This window comes from Aquila chrysaetos, chromosome 18 (assembly GCF_900496995.4).
Source record: "Aquila chrysaetos chrysaetos chromosome 18, bAquChr1.4, whole genome shotgun sequence".
Classification (NCBI taxonomy): Eukaryota; Metazoa; Chordata; class Aves; order Accipitriformes; family Accipitridae; genus Aquila; species Aquila chrysaetos.
The window spans coordinates 18,673,960-18,688,296 of NC_044021.1; the positions used below are offsets into that span (position 1 = coordinate 18,673,960).

Below are 14,337 nucleotides of genomic sequence, written 5' to 3' on the forward strand. Positions count from 1 at the left end.
ACTGGAAAATTAAACATGAACAACTTTGCTGGGGTAAATTCAGGCTGCAAATCCCAACCCAGGATTCATACTCATCTGTGGTATGTGTGAGACTGAGAGGAAGAATCACCTGGAGATTTGAACTTTGGTGGAAAACTAGCTGACTGCCCTGGAGTTGTGGAGCGGGCATGGGATGGAGGGAAGGAGACCTGTGATTCTCGCACAGCTCAGGTACTCACAAGGACTGCGTTTTCTCTAGTAATGGAAACAACAAAATGTCCTGACTTCCCAAACCATGTAGTGCTCTCAACTGTCCGTTGGATGGACAGCTTTTTCTGTCTATCCAGAGTGGGCACACTACTGCGAACAGACGTTATTTGGGAGGAAGGGAAGGAACAGTCCATGGAAGTGAATGACTGGCATTACAACTTTTCTTTATTTCTGTGACTCTGTGTTTCTTCAGAAGCACAGATGGGGGGCAGAGGAGAAGGGGACGGCTTTGTCAGTATGTGGATTACCAGTGAAGCAAAGGGCTGATTGTCTCAAATGCACTTCTGAAAACAGAAAGTAAAATTAATGGCAATCTTTGGGTTTTTCTTCAGGAGGCATTTATGCAGGCAAATTGCAGTTGTTAAATAGCTTTTTAGCACTTTCTCTGATCAGGTTGACACTTTCTGTATTCTTAATTTGAAGCTACTGCAGTGCTTGAGGATAATTTTCAGTCCTTGCAAGATGAGAATGACTAGTAACTTGTTAATCTTTATTTAATTTTTAAAATGTGGTGGTCTAAACAGTGCCTTCTGAGGTCTGTGAGAGAGTGTCATGTAATTGGAGTTAGAAATAGAGCACTACATAAACAGCAATACTGACAGCCAGGCAAAAAGATGCCTTAAGAAGCAGTGCCAGAAATGGAAGTTATTGTAGAGGACACCTACCTGTATTTGAACCTTGATGGTTTTCTGGTCATATGGTGTTGCATGCTTGCACAGCAGATCCTTTTCTAGAGGCTCTCTTTGTAGGTGTTTTCTGCTGTGGATGTGTGTTTCGTACTCACCCATGCGTAAATACTGGGTACCTTTGAGAAATAAGGAGGCAGTGCCTACCTTAGCCTGACTTACCAGCTCTACTAATTCTTGCGGGTCCCTGTGAAAGACATAGCCTTGATACAGATAGCTCAGCTGTTGCCTTGGCAGTCTTCCCAGACTTGCTTTTTTGGTATACAGCTTTCCTACCTGGAATGGAATAATTTTCATGCTGTTTTCCAAACTATCTTTTCTGCTCTTATACTCTGCTTTTTTTTTCGTTGTTTGTTGTTTATTACAATTCAGCTAATCATCTCTGGCTTTAGGCCTTGGCACGAAGGCCTTTATCGCGCTGCTGAAGTGGCGTGTTGTGAGGCGCACCGTGATACTCTGCTAGGGAGAAGAGATCTTTGATGATATCAAAGAATTTTTACAAAGCAACACCACAAAGATCTGTGTTGTTTCTACTGCTATTGGCAGGAATATCTGGAACAAAGAAGCAAATGAGCTCTTGGATGCTTCAGATCTGAAAGAGAAGCAGCAAACCTCAAGGTTGAAAGCAGGGTGAGGTAGTAAGCTTGATCTGATTCACCAAAGTGCAATGTAGTTGCTTTCTGAATTCTGGGGTGCTCTTGATCTTTCCTTCCTCGGTTCTCAGGACACCGTGAGTTATGCTTCTCCTGTGAAATCTCATGCTGCATCACATACTTCATACATGCACGGCAGAATTTTGTCTGTCACCTTAGCAAAGGTGTTTTGTTTGGTCTCCCATTCTGCCCCCCCCCCCCCTTTCCCTCAGCCTATGGGACTTGGCCAGTCAGCCAACGTCAATAATTAATAGTGAATAACAATTACCTGCTGCAATTATTTAATGATCTGTTTGTTTGCACAGACTAGTCACTGAACAATGGCAAACAGAAGGAGTAAGTATCTTGGACTGTTTATGCTCAATTTATGAGCAGCAATGAAGTGACTACTTATCTATGAAAGTAGTACAATGCTTAAATGAAAAGGGTAAGAAAGCCAATTTAAAGATATGGGTTTAATCCTCCTAGCTGGTGGCTAACACAGCATTTAGACAGGTAGGTAATATTGCATATTTAGTAAAAAAATATATATATATATAAAAAATATAGTATATTACAAATATACTATAGAAATATCCATTTACCACCTTCTTATTGTGGCATTTACTTATTTTCAGTATGTTGTGGGTGCATATGCATATTTAATTTTTTAACCTGTTAAAGATTCATACAACTACTTTCTGCTGTCGCTTACCTAGGGGTTTTGAGATGGACTAACCCTAAAGAGTTCTGATTTGTTTTCAGAAAATAGCCAGAAGTGACAAAACTTGCCAAATTTTTCCTTTTCCTTGAAAGCGCAGATGTCTAAGGGAGCACTGCTTTGCAAGGACTTCTGCAACCTTTGTTTTTGACTCCTCTGGAATGTGACACATTGTTATCGCAGTTGCCTAAGAAGGCTTTGGTTGCAGGTTTATCGTATACTCCAGGCTCATGAACTATTTCCCTGGGGACCACACTGCATTCTTGATTTGCATGGCGTCTTGTGGCCAGCCAGCACCATTCAATTCCTGTCCTCTTGGCATCCTGTCTTAGAAAATGACCTTCTATTCTCCCTCAGTATCTCCAAGCTGCTATTGAAAAAGTGCCTGCTGTTCAGGAAGACCCACAGGGGTGTCTGGCAAGAGAAAACAGCATTTGGGTCTAGGAATTTTCAGTGATGCATATATACACACGCAGACAGTCATCTCAGGAAAAGCGGAGATGTTTATGTTCCTGTCTTTGAAATGATAAAGAATACAGAAAAATTCCAAATATGTACAGTATGAAACAGGTGCAGAGGAGCCCAGCGGCACACAAAGGGCAACACATAATACCCCTGCTTCCAAAACACAGGCTGAATTTGCACGTTGCAAAGTGCAAATTCATAATTTATTTCCAACGTACAGTTGGGCAGATGCCAGGGTTTTTTTGGTGTGCCTTTTTATTTTATTTTTTTCAAGAATTCAGTTTTGAGAGGAAGAAAACAAATAATCCCTTTTTAGGAATTCATTGCCAAACCATCCTGCAGTTCTTGAATGGTAATACTGACATTAAGACATTTGTAGACTTGGCAGGATCCCTACAGAACAACGTTTTTAATCCAATATGCGCTTAGTCAATTATCTTAATTGAGGACACAAGTAAAGCTGTTACATTTTTGGGAACAGGTGCCTACTATCTCCTCTACAGAGGAATGACCCTCTGTAAAAATCACATTTTGCTGACAGGAAAAACTCTTATTTCTTTAACTATCTCAGAAAAGATGTCAATTTTTTTTTTCAATCCATAAGGATTTTCATAAAGGCACAGCAAAACATTTCTTTCATCTTAACATTCATTAAGCTGTCATTCCAAACTTTAACTGTGCATTCCCAATTGAGAAAATGGAACAATAAGTTCCTGATTTATTTTGTAGCAGTTCTTTGCAAATCTTACAGTTTCCAATTTAGCAAGATGGGTAAATGCATATTCAGCTGCACGCATGTTGTTTTCAATGAGTTAAAGGTGGGGTACATACTTAAGTTCCTTGCTGATATCTTGTGCAGTCTACTCAGTTTGATATTTTTAAGAAACACAGTCTAGCTACATTTTAGAAAAGCATTGCTTGTACGGAAACCCAGTCTGTAGGGGGCATATGCACGTGTATGGTGATTTTTAGAATACTTACATATATGAGTGTACACATGAAGTCTCTGCAGCATATAGACCTGTGGTGACTTTAGGAAAAAAAAAAAAAAAATCATGCTTTTAGTGGGTACAGGCTGGCCAATGTAAAGCATAAGCTCCAGATCATAGAGTTGTCAAGGGTCTCTTAGGGAAAAGAGAGGAAAGGAGCAATTTATTCCACCTCTTGCACTCCTGCTTGGGTTGCATGTCTGGGATTAGAGGCACTGCTAAGTAGTTAGTGACCCTAAAAGAGCGTGGCTGGGTAAGTGTCTGACCGCAGCCCTTTCACTCACCTGGAGGGCAGGGAGCGTCCGGAGGCACAGAAACAAGGTGCCTCTGGCAGGGCTGTGTTTCCTCTGCAGGGTGCCAAAGGTCTGCGGCTCCTGATGCTGGAGCAGCCAACAGTGTATATTGTTTAAAAAAAAAAAAAAAATTAAAAAACAATTTTTTTTTTTTGGAAGTGTTTTCCAGAATATTTAAAAACCCAGCTAAGGAACAGTGCCCTAGGAAACCTTGGCTCACCACCCAAGCATTTTTCACTCATGTTTCGGTTTCAAAAATAGCTCTTGTTGTTAAGGCTAATCTCAGGACAATAACAAAGTAATGATGATGATGATAATAAAAAATCTCCACCTCCCTCAGAGATTGGGTAGAAGTTCATACCCCGATCTTTCTTTCAAATGTAGTGTTTCCCTATCGTGGCTTTTAAGGCAATTTGAATGTTATTAGTGACTAAAAAAAAAGTCGTATCACTGTGGAGCACCAAGCAGGAGTTTTTTCCCTTATCATTTTAACACCAGAAAAATCCCAAACTCTAAATTCTGTTCTCTTCAGATATTTATCTTCAGCACTGACAAAGCTAACACCGAGAGCCAGAGGCTTATGTCCCCAGGTATGTGCTTTTCTAGTCCTCTCAGTCTCAGCAAGTTTTAGGGCTGAATGCTACCTTGATGATGGTGGTGGGCAGGTTTTGGGGTGGGAAAGACCTTAAAACTACAAAATCTTTCCCTGATTTCAGACTTAGAGGGCATCCTGTTGCTGCTCCATGTCAAGCTGAGGCCAAGGAGGTTTCCTCACCTTTCTCAATAACTCCATTCTTGATATTATTCCCAGGTCTTTGCCTCAGATACTAAAAGCCGGTGATGTAGTATGCCTATGGTCTGTGACACGGTTATGTGCTCCCATGCTGATTTTTATGTTACTCCTTTGATTTGGTTTAACCACATAGGTTTACATTGATTATACAATAAGCTCTTCAGGTAGGAATGCTGAATCTAATTGCAGTCAACTATCACCATTTTAGTACTTAGTAATGTTTGTTCTGACAAGTCCTCAGAACTTGCTATTGAAACAAAGCAGCAGTTGTGCTTTCTTCTTATTAAAAATAAAACAATAAAAATGTCAGTAACTCCTTTTCCCTCTCCGGAAATGTTTAATGGATGTGGTTTGAAGTTTGTTGTTGGTTTTTTTTAATCTCTTATGACATTTTTATGTGCCTGTTGAATAGAAAGCTGTAAACAAAAAACTTACATATAATGTTGCTGAAAACCTTTGGTTACAATTTTATATTTAAAAAAAAAGTCTTTATTATTTGAAAACTAAGAAAAAATTGAAATTTTTTTCCAAAATTGTTTTTTGCAGCTAAAAACTTTCCAGCAGACAGCACATAAATATTTATAATGCTGCTTGAAATTTTCTTTTTGATTTAAGTAGTGTCAACAATAGGAGTTCAATCAGCCCTAATTACTACTACAGTCATTGATTTTTGGAGGGCAGGTGTGCTCAGTGAAGAGAATATCTGAAACATGCTGCAATTTCTTCCCAAAACAACTTTTTGCTTATCTGGTAATGATACAAATTTTTAAAAAATTATTATAAAATACTGCTGAATTAAACTGTTAATCTGAACTTTAAAAATATTTGAAATCTGGGTGGTTCATTGCTAACTGGGATAGAAAACCCAGTTGAAATCAATCACCTGGATTACATTGGGAGACTGCTGATGGTAATTAAAAAAAAAAAAAAAAAGATAAGAAATTGCCCAGCTGGACTAATACTGGCTCTGTGTACAACAGCTTTCCATTCCTGACTAGTTAGATGATGTTTCTTTGCTGGAGCAATTATGCATTCATCTCCCCAGGGGCTCATGTCCTCATGTAAGCATTAACACACATTCCTCTCTAAAAGTTTTTGGGCATGTCCAGTTGAGGTCATGGTACTTCGAGGTAGAAAAGACCCTCTGGATACCATGTCTTTCCACCTGCCAATGCAATTCTGGGGTTTTTAGGAGGTGTATTTATAATTGATTTAACAAAGCTTTGGACAAGTGACTCGAGTTGCGACAAATGCTCTTCGCTAGGGAGACTGTTCCACATCCAATAGATCATAAGAATAGTCCTTTTTTCTGATGTTTTCTTATATTTTGCTTTGCTGCAATTATTTTTTCATCTGATAGGCACCTGAGAATCTCCAGTAACAATTTAATTGGGAGCTTGTCTGTCATTAGCAACTTCCTACTTCATCATGTCGTGCATTAGCTCGCTCCCTGAGTAGACATTTGGTTCAGAGCTCAGCACATGACGTGGACTTTCTTAGCTTTTTACTACTCTGCTGTTGAGCCACTTTCTTTTCTGGGACTCTTCATCTCTTCTGGGCTTAAAGTCAAGTTTGCTACATGTGAACAACAGCATGTCAAACAAAGTCAGACCTGCAAGTGAAGATTTTGGTTTAAGGGAGGTTTGGGTTGGGGGAGAAATGTTTTTTCTGAGTTCTGCTGCTGCTTCTTGTTCATAATACTGTCTGAGTTAAACTATAATTACTGGTCAACACCACCTCTCCCCAACACCTCTTTCAACTAGATTTAAAAGATTGATTTAGAGCTCACTTAGTCTGGGCTTATATCATTGTAATTCCATATGGTAAAACCATAACTCTGTTGAAGGCACTAGCAGTTTTTACCTGTTTTTCCTGGAGTTAACTGGTATAAGTCAGATGTCGGCATTTGTATTGTCACCACGTGTCCCCTCTTGTGTGTGTTAATGTATCTATTTACCAAGAGAGGTTTTTCTTTCCCTGCTTTCTTCACTGGGTACTGGATGATGCGAAAGCTTCATGTTCTGTCATCTTTAAATAAATACCCTTGTATTTAAAAAAGGAAAAAAAAATTAAGATGTAATTGTTTTCAAAAGCTTGATGAGAACGAGGCTGCTTTCTAGTTGTAAGTGGTGTTTAAGATATAAACAGGAAGAATTGGGAGGTGTTTTTTTTTTTTTTAAAAAAACCCATGTTCATAGCTGCCTCTGCTTTGGCAGGAGGCTGGGCTGGATGATCTCCTTAGGTTCCTTCCAACCTGGGTTAACCCGTGATCCTATGAACCTCTTTGAGATAACAGTGCATAATTTAGATACATTGCTTGAGGAAATTTCAGTAAAAAATGATTTGGTAGAAATTCATTGTCTGCTTCTCTCTTGCATAGCTATGTTTTCACAAAGAGCCACAGGATTTTAGAATTAGGTTTTTTTATAATTCTTAGAATTTATCTCCATGTTTTCTTTGGTCTTCTCTGATATCCCTGTAAGAGACCACAGTTTTGTCACTGGTAAGCTAAATCGCATGCCAAGCTCTGCTTTACAGTCAAACTGTTGCTTTTACAGAGAAGATAAAAGCTTTAAAAAAAAAAAAAAATCACACAAAACCACAGCAACTTTCAAATAGCACACAGACAGCAGCGTGCATTATAGACATCCATACTTACACAGTCACCTTTGAAATACCAGCAATTATACTGCATGAGGCACTATTGCTACTCATGTGGCAGTTGTCACTTTTTAAAAGATGACGATCAGTTGTATTTCCTCCCTGTGAGACACTGTGAAGTTGCTTAGCATTCTGAGCAAGCAAGAATGTTTTCTGAAACACATATCCCTCAAAAAAAAAAAAAAAAAAAAAACCAACAAAACAAAATCCCCACACAACCAAACAACTTGACGTCTTTAAGTGGCATAGGATATTCATGGCATAAATAAAAGCTCACTTTCTGTTGCAGGCGAGGGCTGCTGTCTGTACTGCCTTTGCAACCTCACCGCTGGAAGAGTACTATGAATATGTACGACATACAGGAGATCGTAAGGGAAGAAAGCAAAGGCAAGCTGTGGAATAAAAGTAAGTCTGTGTCACCAGCTCCAGTGTTAAAATATTTTTGTATCCATTACACAGAGTCCTGATTTCTGTCCCTACACATCTGCATTTTTTTTAAGAACTTAAAATTTCTAATAAGAAATGGTCTTTTAGGTTCATTGAACTCTTTCACACACAGAGAGAGAAAAGAATTGAAAAGCTGACTCAAAAGTCTGTGAAGTAACATTGTGCTTTCTAGATGACTCTTAGTCCTCATGTTGGTCTCACCATGTGCTCATAGAATTTGGGGACGCTGAGACAGATTTAGCAAAAGGATTTAGTTTGTAGGAACTTCCAAATATCTCTCCGTTACACTCCTTTCTTACTCTGTGGTTGGCATTAAAGAAAGAGATGGAGAAACTGAATGGCAGAGGCAGAAAGAGTGTGCTATTCTTGGGTGGGGAGGGAGGGGGAACAAAACCAACCGAACAAAAGACTTTTCCAAAATATCAACCAAGGCTTTGCTGACTCTTTCTTCTGCTTGCTGAGTGTGTTAACAGCAAGCCAGCTAAACAGAAAACGAACAGGACCTAGTCTCATAAGGGTCGTTGCCAGAAGGGGCAGAAAGTGGACGTGATCTTTTATCGCCGGTATTTCAGCTGTAGAGTATCCTAGCGCTAACGAGCTGGCACAGCGAGAGCATCCTACCTCCTGTATCACCTTCCCCGGTGCCACGCAGCCTCGCAATGCCTGGATGCCTCATGTGAGGACAGACTGAGCCAGAGTCTGGATTCATTAAATAAACAGTACTCGTGCAATAACGTACTCTTGTCACTGTTTATTGGGAAGAAAAAGAAGCCTGAAACGGGAGTATCTGCTGTTCTGGCCTTTCTCAGGAGCTCTGTGTTGTGCGAGCCTAAAGTTAAGTAATTTCTTGTGTCTGCCAGATTTAATTACAAGCATTTTCAGAGCACAGGAACGAAACAGCTAGCGAAAAGTCTCCAGTGCAAAACTAATCTATGCCACTTACTTTTCATTGTGATATGAATTTGATACAGTGACAGGCAAATTATATTAGAAATCGTGCTCAGTGAGTAGCACTCATTTCTTTCCGTTAGTGGCACCAGTTTTAAGAAAATGCAAACTGCTCTGTGCTCTAAAAGAAGCACAAAAGGTTGCTTGGGACAGGCAAAGTAGGTGTTTGCCTCACACAGAGTCAAATGAAATATGGTTGATATTTACTACTGTAACTTGGTTCTGAATGTACTTTGTGTCTCCATGAGCTGCCCAGTTTAGATACCTACAGCCTTATTAGTATGAAAGTTGGGGAGGGAATTAAAAAAGTAGGTATAATAAAAGGAATATTTAAATTTGGTTTTATTAAGAAAAATAATATTTTTTCTTTTAATTTTTGAACTGTTAAATTTCAGGTACAAGTCACCGTATGGTTTGATACCTACTGCTCTAAAATGATATTGCTGCTTATTTGCATTTGAGGAGGAAAAATCTTCATCGTTATGGGTGAGTAGTCACAGGAAAAACTTGCATTAAGCTAATCAATACTGTGCTTAAAAATACATTACCTGGGAAAGCAAAACAGATGCTTGAGAAGAGGGATACTAATTACCATTCTGTTTCCAAAGTAAATTAGTTCTTGCACAAATTTTTTGAGGAATCCCAAACAGACTGCTCCCCTTATTTTTTGAGCAAGAACAAAAATTGTCTGTTTGCTCTATTGGATCTGACCTCTGATCTCTTATCAGAGAATTGCCTATATCTTTTTCCTTAATTTTTTGGGGGGGATTCTGAGAATAGTAGTCCCCAAGGACTCGGTTTCATTTGTTCTGAGATCTAGAAAAGTCTGGTTTTGCCACCATATTTGAAACCCCTTTAATTCTTGAGAAAAGAATCGATCTTACTGTTTAATTAAACTGAATGTGATTTTTCTGTGGTTGCATTTATGGAAAAGAAGGTAACCACTCCGCTACAGGCATGGAGTGTTTTGCTAACAGTAGACCTGTGTGGCCCATGAATAAACCTCGTGTTAAAGAGGTTTTGATGGAGGGGTCACTGCTGGATTTGAGGATAGCTGGCATCCTTTTCTCTCAAGCTAAAGAGCTCAAGACGACCTACTCAAGGCTCCTCTGTATGGAGAAGCTGTTGAGGAATAAACTAGTGGGAGAAGTTAAAGAACAAAAGCTGGTCTCTGGGAAGAGGCTATTGTTCCAGGAGGACACCAGCACTCTCTGCGTAGCACCTTTGGGTCACCTGGTTTGATTCCCTTCCAGAGACCCTCAAGGGCTTTAACAACAGCCCTGTGTCACCTGAATACCTAACCACGTGCGTAAGTCTTAGCCTGCCACTGAACTAAGCTCAGACGTGGGCTTACACATCCTTGACCATGCAAGCATGAGAGATGATTGTGGGCTGTGTACCAGACTGTTTTTATGGAGTACAATAGCTGTGTTGCAAACCCCTGCTTTTTTTGCTGTGAATCATGGTCGCAGCATGGTTTAGGCTCCACTGTTCCAGTGTCGCTTAATTATGAGAAAATCTGATTACTCATAAATAAAGCACAAAAGGCAGAAAGAGATTCTAGTCTTCATTTTGCTTCTGAGAAAAGTGTAGGACTTGATGGATTGCTGGACAGAATACAAACAAAAAGAACCCCAGCTGAAGTACTCTTAATGTCATGGTTTTTCAACATTGGCATTTAAAGACAGTGAAAAGCAGAGCAGGGTGGCAAACTACAATTATCAGTGAGCTGAATCTCTTAGAGGCATAATTAAACTGAACCAAGCAAGGCTTGAATAGGTAAGACTATCTATATCAGAGTTTCCAGGTACTGAATTAAATCAATTAATAAGCCATCTTAAGCTAACCTATTGCAAATTTTGAATATCAGCATTCATCACAGTGACCCAAACATAACTACCTCATGCTAATTCCTAAGAACCAAAAAATGACAGGCTGAATATTAAAGTAAAATGGGCTCGCTCAATGACAGTCCAAGATGGGTGAAATGTAAATAAGAAAACAGCCATATGGAGTGATGTATCAGGTAATAATCACTTTATGTAGATTATCAGACATAACCTTTTTTACTAGTAGAATGTGAAAGTTCTGTCAAATTGCAGGGGCCAAAATTTTGATGTAGTTTACATGGGACTATTGCCAGTGCAACTAAGAACAGAATTCATTCCACAATTTGTCTTCTACGTGCACCTTCGTTTCAAAATACCTGATTGCATGCATGTGTGATGAAGCTGTTTGTTTCTTTAGAGTTTAGATGAGAGTGAAAGGGGAAGAACGTCCAAATCCCTTTTTATCTCTCATTATTTTGGCACAAGAAGAACTCAATCAATTATGGTATTTGAATCCACTGGCTAAGAGCAGCCTGGCCTGAGGTTGAAATCAATGCAGCAGAGCTACAAACAATGTTCTTTGCCTATTCAAATGGTGTCTCTTTGCTGTAACATCATTTACTGCTGCGTTGTTGCCAAGGCACACCCATGTTGCCCCTGTCAAAATGTCAGTTTAGATCGGTACAGCGATAGGACTTAATTCAGCTGTCTACATGATGCAGGGTCGCTGCTCAAAACAAAGCAACAATACTGCTCCAAGCTGGTAAGCTGGCAGTAGGGCTTGGGAGAAGGGAGGGCAGGAGAGGAAGGTGAGTGTGTGTGAATAAAACAAATAAGGAGCTGTAATTACAACAAATGTACTTGGCTTGATTACTCGATAACCTCAGTTTTCGGCTCAGTATGACCATGTGAACTTTGTGGCCAAAACTTTACTGAAACAATAGGTATAGCTGTGTAACCTTTACTGATTAAAACCATAATAATAGCATGTGACTGTACAGGAGTGCATAGTTGAGTGGATGGCCAAAGTTAAAGCCCAGTGGAAACATTTTTTGCATGCATTGATCCAAAGCTCAGCAAAGACAAAGGGAATGAAATGAGGGTCTTGTGGAAGGAGCCAGAAGACCCAGATCCTCTTCTGATAAGTCTGGAGCATTCTGGCTTCATGTGTTTTAAAAGTAGCTTTTGGTTTATGTGCTTTTCTGTTTCAGGGTAATCCAGGATGAGAGCCCTATGACCTGGCCATCAGAAGTACTGTCAGGCAACCATTTCCCCTGACTTCTGTTGTGCTGAACTGTACTGAAAATCCAGTCTAGGTGCACTTTTCATGTGCACCTAGACAGAAGCAGTGGATATCATGGATTACCTGGGTCTTGTCTTCTCGAGACTCAGTTTCCCTGCTTGTAAATGTGGTATTAAAGTATTTATCCTATTTTTAGGCTTAATTAATATTTTGGGGATATTTAGATTTTCTTAGATGAAAGAGCCACAATACAGTTACGTTATGCCAGGTCAGCAACTCCAGCCATAAACTGACATGATCCCACTAATTTCAGATAGAGCTACGCTGACACCCAGCTGAAGTTCCTACCCAAAGTACCTGGAGATCTGTTCAAACGAAAGATTGTTTAATATCCTCTTAGGAAGAAGGTCAATCTGCTGAAACAGGATTTCTGATTATTATCCTCTGACATTCACTCTTCCTTAAAGCTACAAGGAAGCCATGGCCCTGGGATACCAAAAACTCTATTAATATATGGCAAACTATGGACCTTTTCCTGAATAACTCTTCATTGTCTAGGGTTAATAATGTTTTATACATGTTTTAATGTTTCCATATCTGCCTCGGGGCAGAAGTTTGGAACAGAAGAACGAAGAGGAACAGTTCTTCTGGGAGATCCTGAGGGGAAGGAGGAGGGAAACTTTGAGAGGGAATATGGCTTTTTGTAGAGGGTGAGTGACTGGCATCTGCTAGGGAGTCAAGTCTGGGATGGAGGAAGAAGAAAGGAGAGAAAAAAAGAGGTAGGAAGGCTTCCTGTTAACTCAATCTGTTGTTTAAGACAGACATGGAAAGTTTGAATGACAGGAGAGAAGAGAGGGGGTCCTACTGTTTCCAACCCCTCCAGGGGACAAGGGGATGCCCTGGAATAGAAATTGAGAACCAGGTACAAAGGCAAAACTTGGATTCAAATTTAAGTGCTTTCTTCAATATTTGGATTTTGGAAATGCTTTCATGAATGGGCAGAGGGATAGATTGGGTGATAGAGGTTGAAGTGCTGGCAGTGACCTGTCCTTGGACATCAGCAGCGTTGTCATGGAAGAAATTGTGAAGTTTCTTTTGTAGGAAGGCTGGGGGAATAGAATGGAGAAGAGCAAAGTAGGGCAGCTGGAAGCAGATTGTGCTACTAATTGGTCATTATTCTGTGTTATATGAAATGTTGTCATACATTTTGAGGTCTAGTAAGGTAAAGGGAATTTTAGCAGGTCACACTGTGGTACAAATATGAGGGGAAAAACAGATGGGAAGGTTTGAGAACAAGATGAAGCTTTTTAGGATTGGGAGGATCAGAAAAAGATAAAAACAGCAGTCAACCTTGGGGCAGCTATACCCATCAAATTGCAAGGCAAAGACCACCCAGAATATATTCTTGTGATGTGGAACTGGAGCATCATCTGAGATGTCAGAGGCTTAGTGGCAATGAACTGTTATGAAAATCATCCTATGGATAGAAAATATTAAAAAAAAAAAGACAAAAAAAGAATCAGCTCTCCTGCAAAGAGAGGGTTTCTCCCAGGCAGAAACCAAAGCCAGTGCTTGCATAGGGGAATGCTGTGCAAAATCAATGTAATGTGCAGAAATAAAAACTGTACACAAGCATGGCGAGGCATTACAGCACACTGATAGCTGCACTGTAGGAAAGTACAATGCATTTCAGACTTGAAAAGTTGAAATAGTAACAGACTTTTCCTAAAGCACGGGGCATAAGTGGCACCTACTAAATTTCTTTCGCGCTTCACAAGCAAATGCAAGATGGGTGAAGAACTGCATCCGTTGCGTTATTTTCTGGTGGAGCACACCCGAGGTGCGCAGATCCGCTCCCCATCGGGCAGGAGAGCTGCTGCCCCTCAAAGCCACGTGCCAGCCGGGAGTCCGGTGCTCAGCAGCGCGCTCGTGTCGCTTTGGCAGGGACGGAGCAAGCTGCTCTCCTTCCACCTCCACCCCCGCCTCCGTCCTCTCCGCGCACAGGAATACCCTAATCAGGGAAGTATGCACGGGCTGTTTAGCAAGGGGTCAAATCCATTTGGATGAAATTCCAGGGCTGCAGGGATAACAATGGCAGGAAGAGAGGTCCTTGAGCTGGCCCATGCTGCCCGCCTCTAGCAGCACGTTGTTGACAGATGTGGCCCGCTGCCTGCCGCCCCTTGGAAAGTCCTGGCCGCTCCCGACACCACGGAGAACCGAAAGCTCACCGCAAGTGGAGTTAAACGGAGGAGCCCCTCCGTTAATTATGAAATTATTCTATGACTGTACCGCTTGCCCAAGCCTAAATCTTCTCTTTAACCCGTTGGGAGTTTTAGGTGTTTCATGGGATGGTGTGTTAGCCAGCGGAGAATTCCCCTTTG

The 14,337-nt window shown here is 40.5% G+C and overlaps 1 long non-coding RNA gene across 2 annotated transcripts; it reads left to right on the forward strand.

Moving 5' to 3' along the window:
• On the forward strand, nucleotides 1–13,725 carry LOC115353102. Of its 2 annotated transcripts, none has more exons than XR_003927421.2 (4): nucleotides 1–210; nucleotides 7,779–7,894; nucleotides 9,280–9,370; nucleotides 11,925–13,725. It is a non-coding gene; the product is annotated as an uncharacterized LOC115353102 (long non-coding RNA). The 2 variants fall into 2 exon arrangements; XR_003927422.2 differs by lacking the exon at nucleotides 1–210 and adding an exon at nucleotides 2,014–2,083.
• The last annotated feature ends 612 nt before the right edge of the window (nucleotides 13,726–14,337 follow it).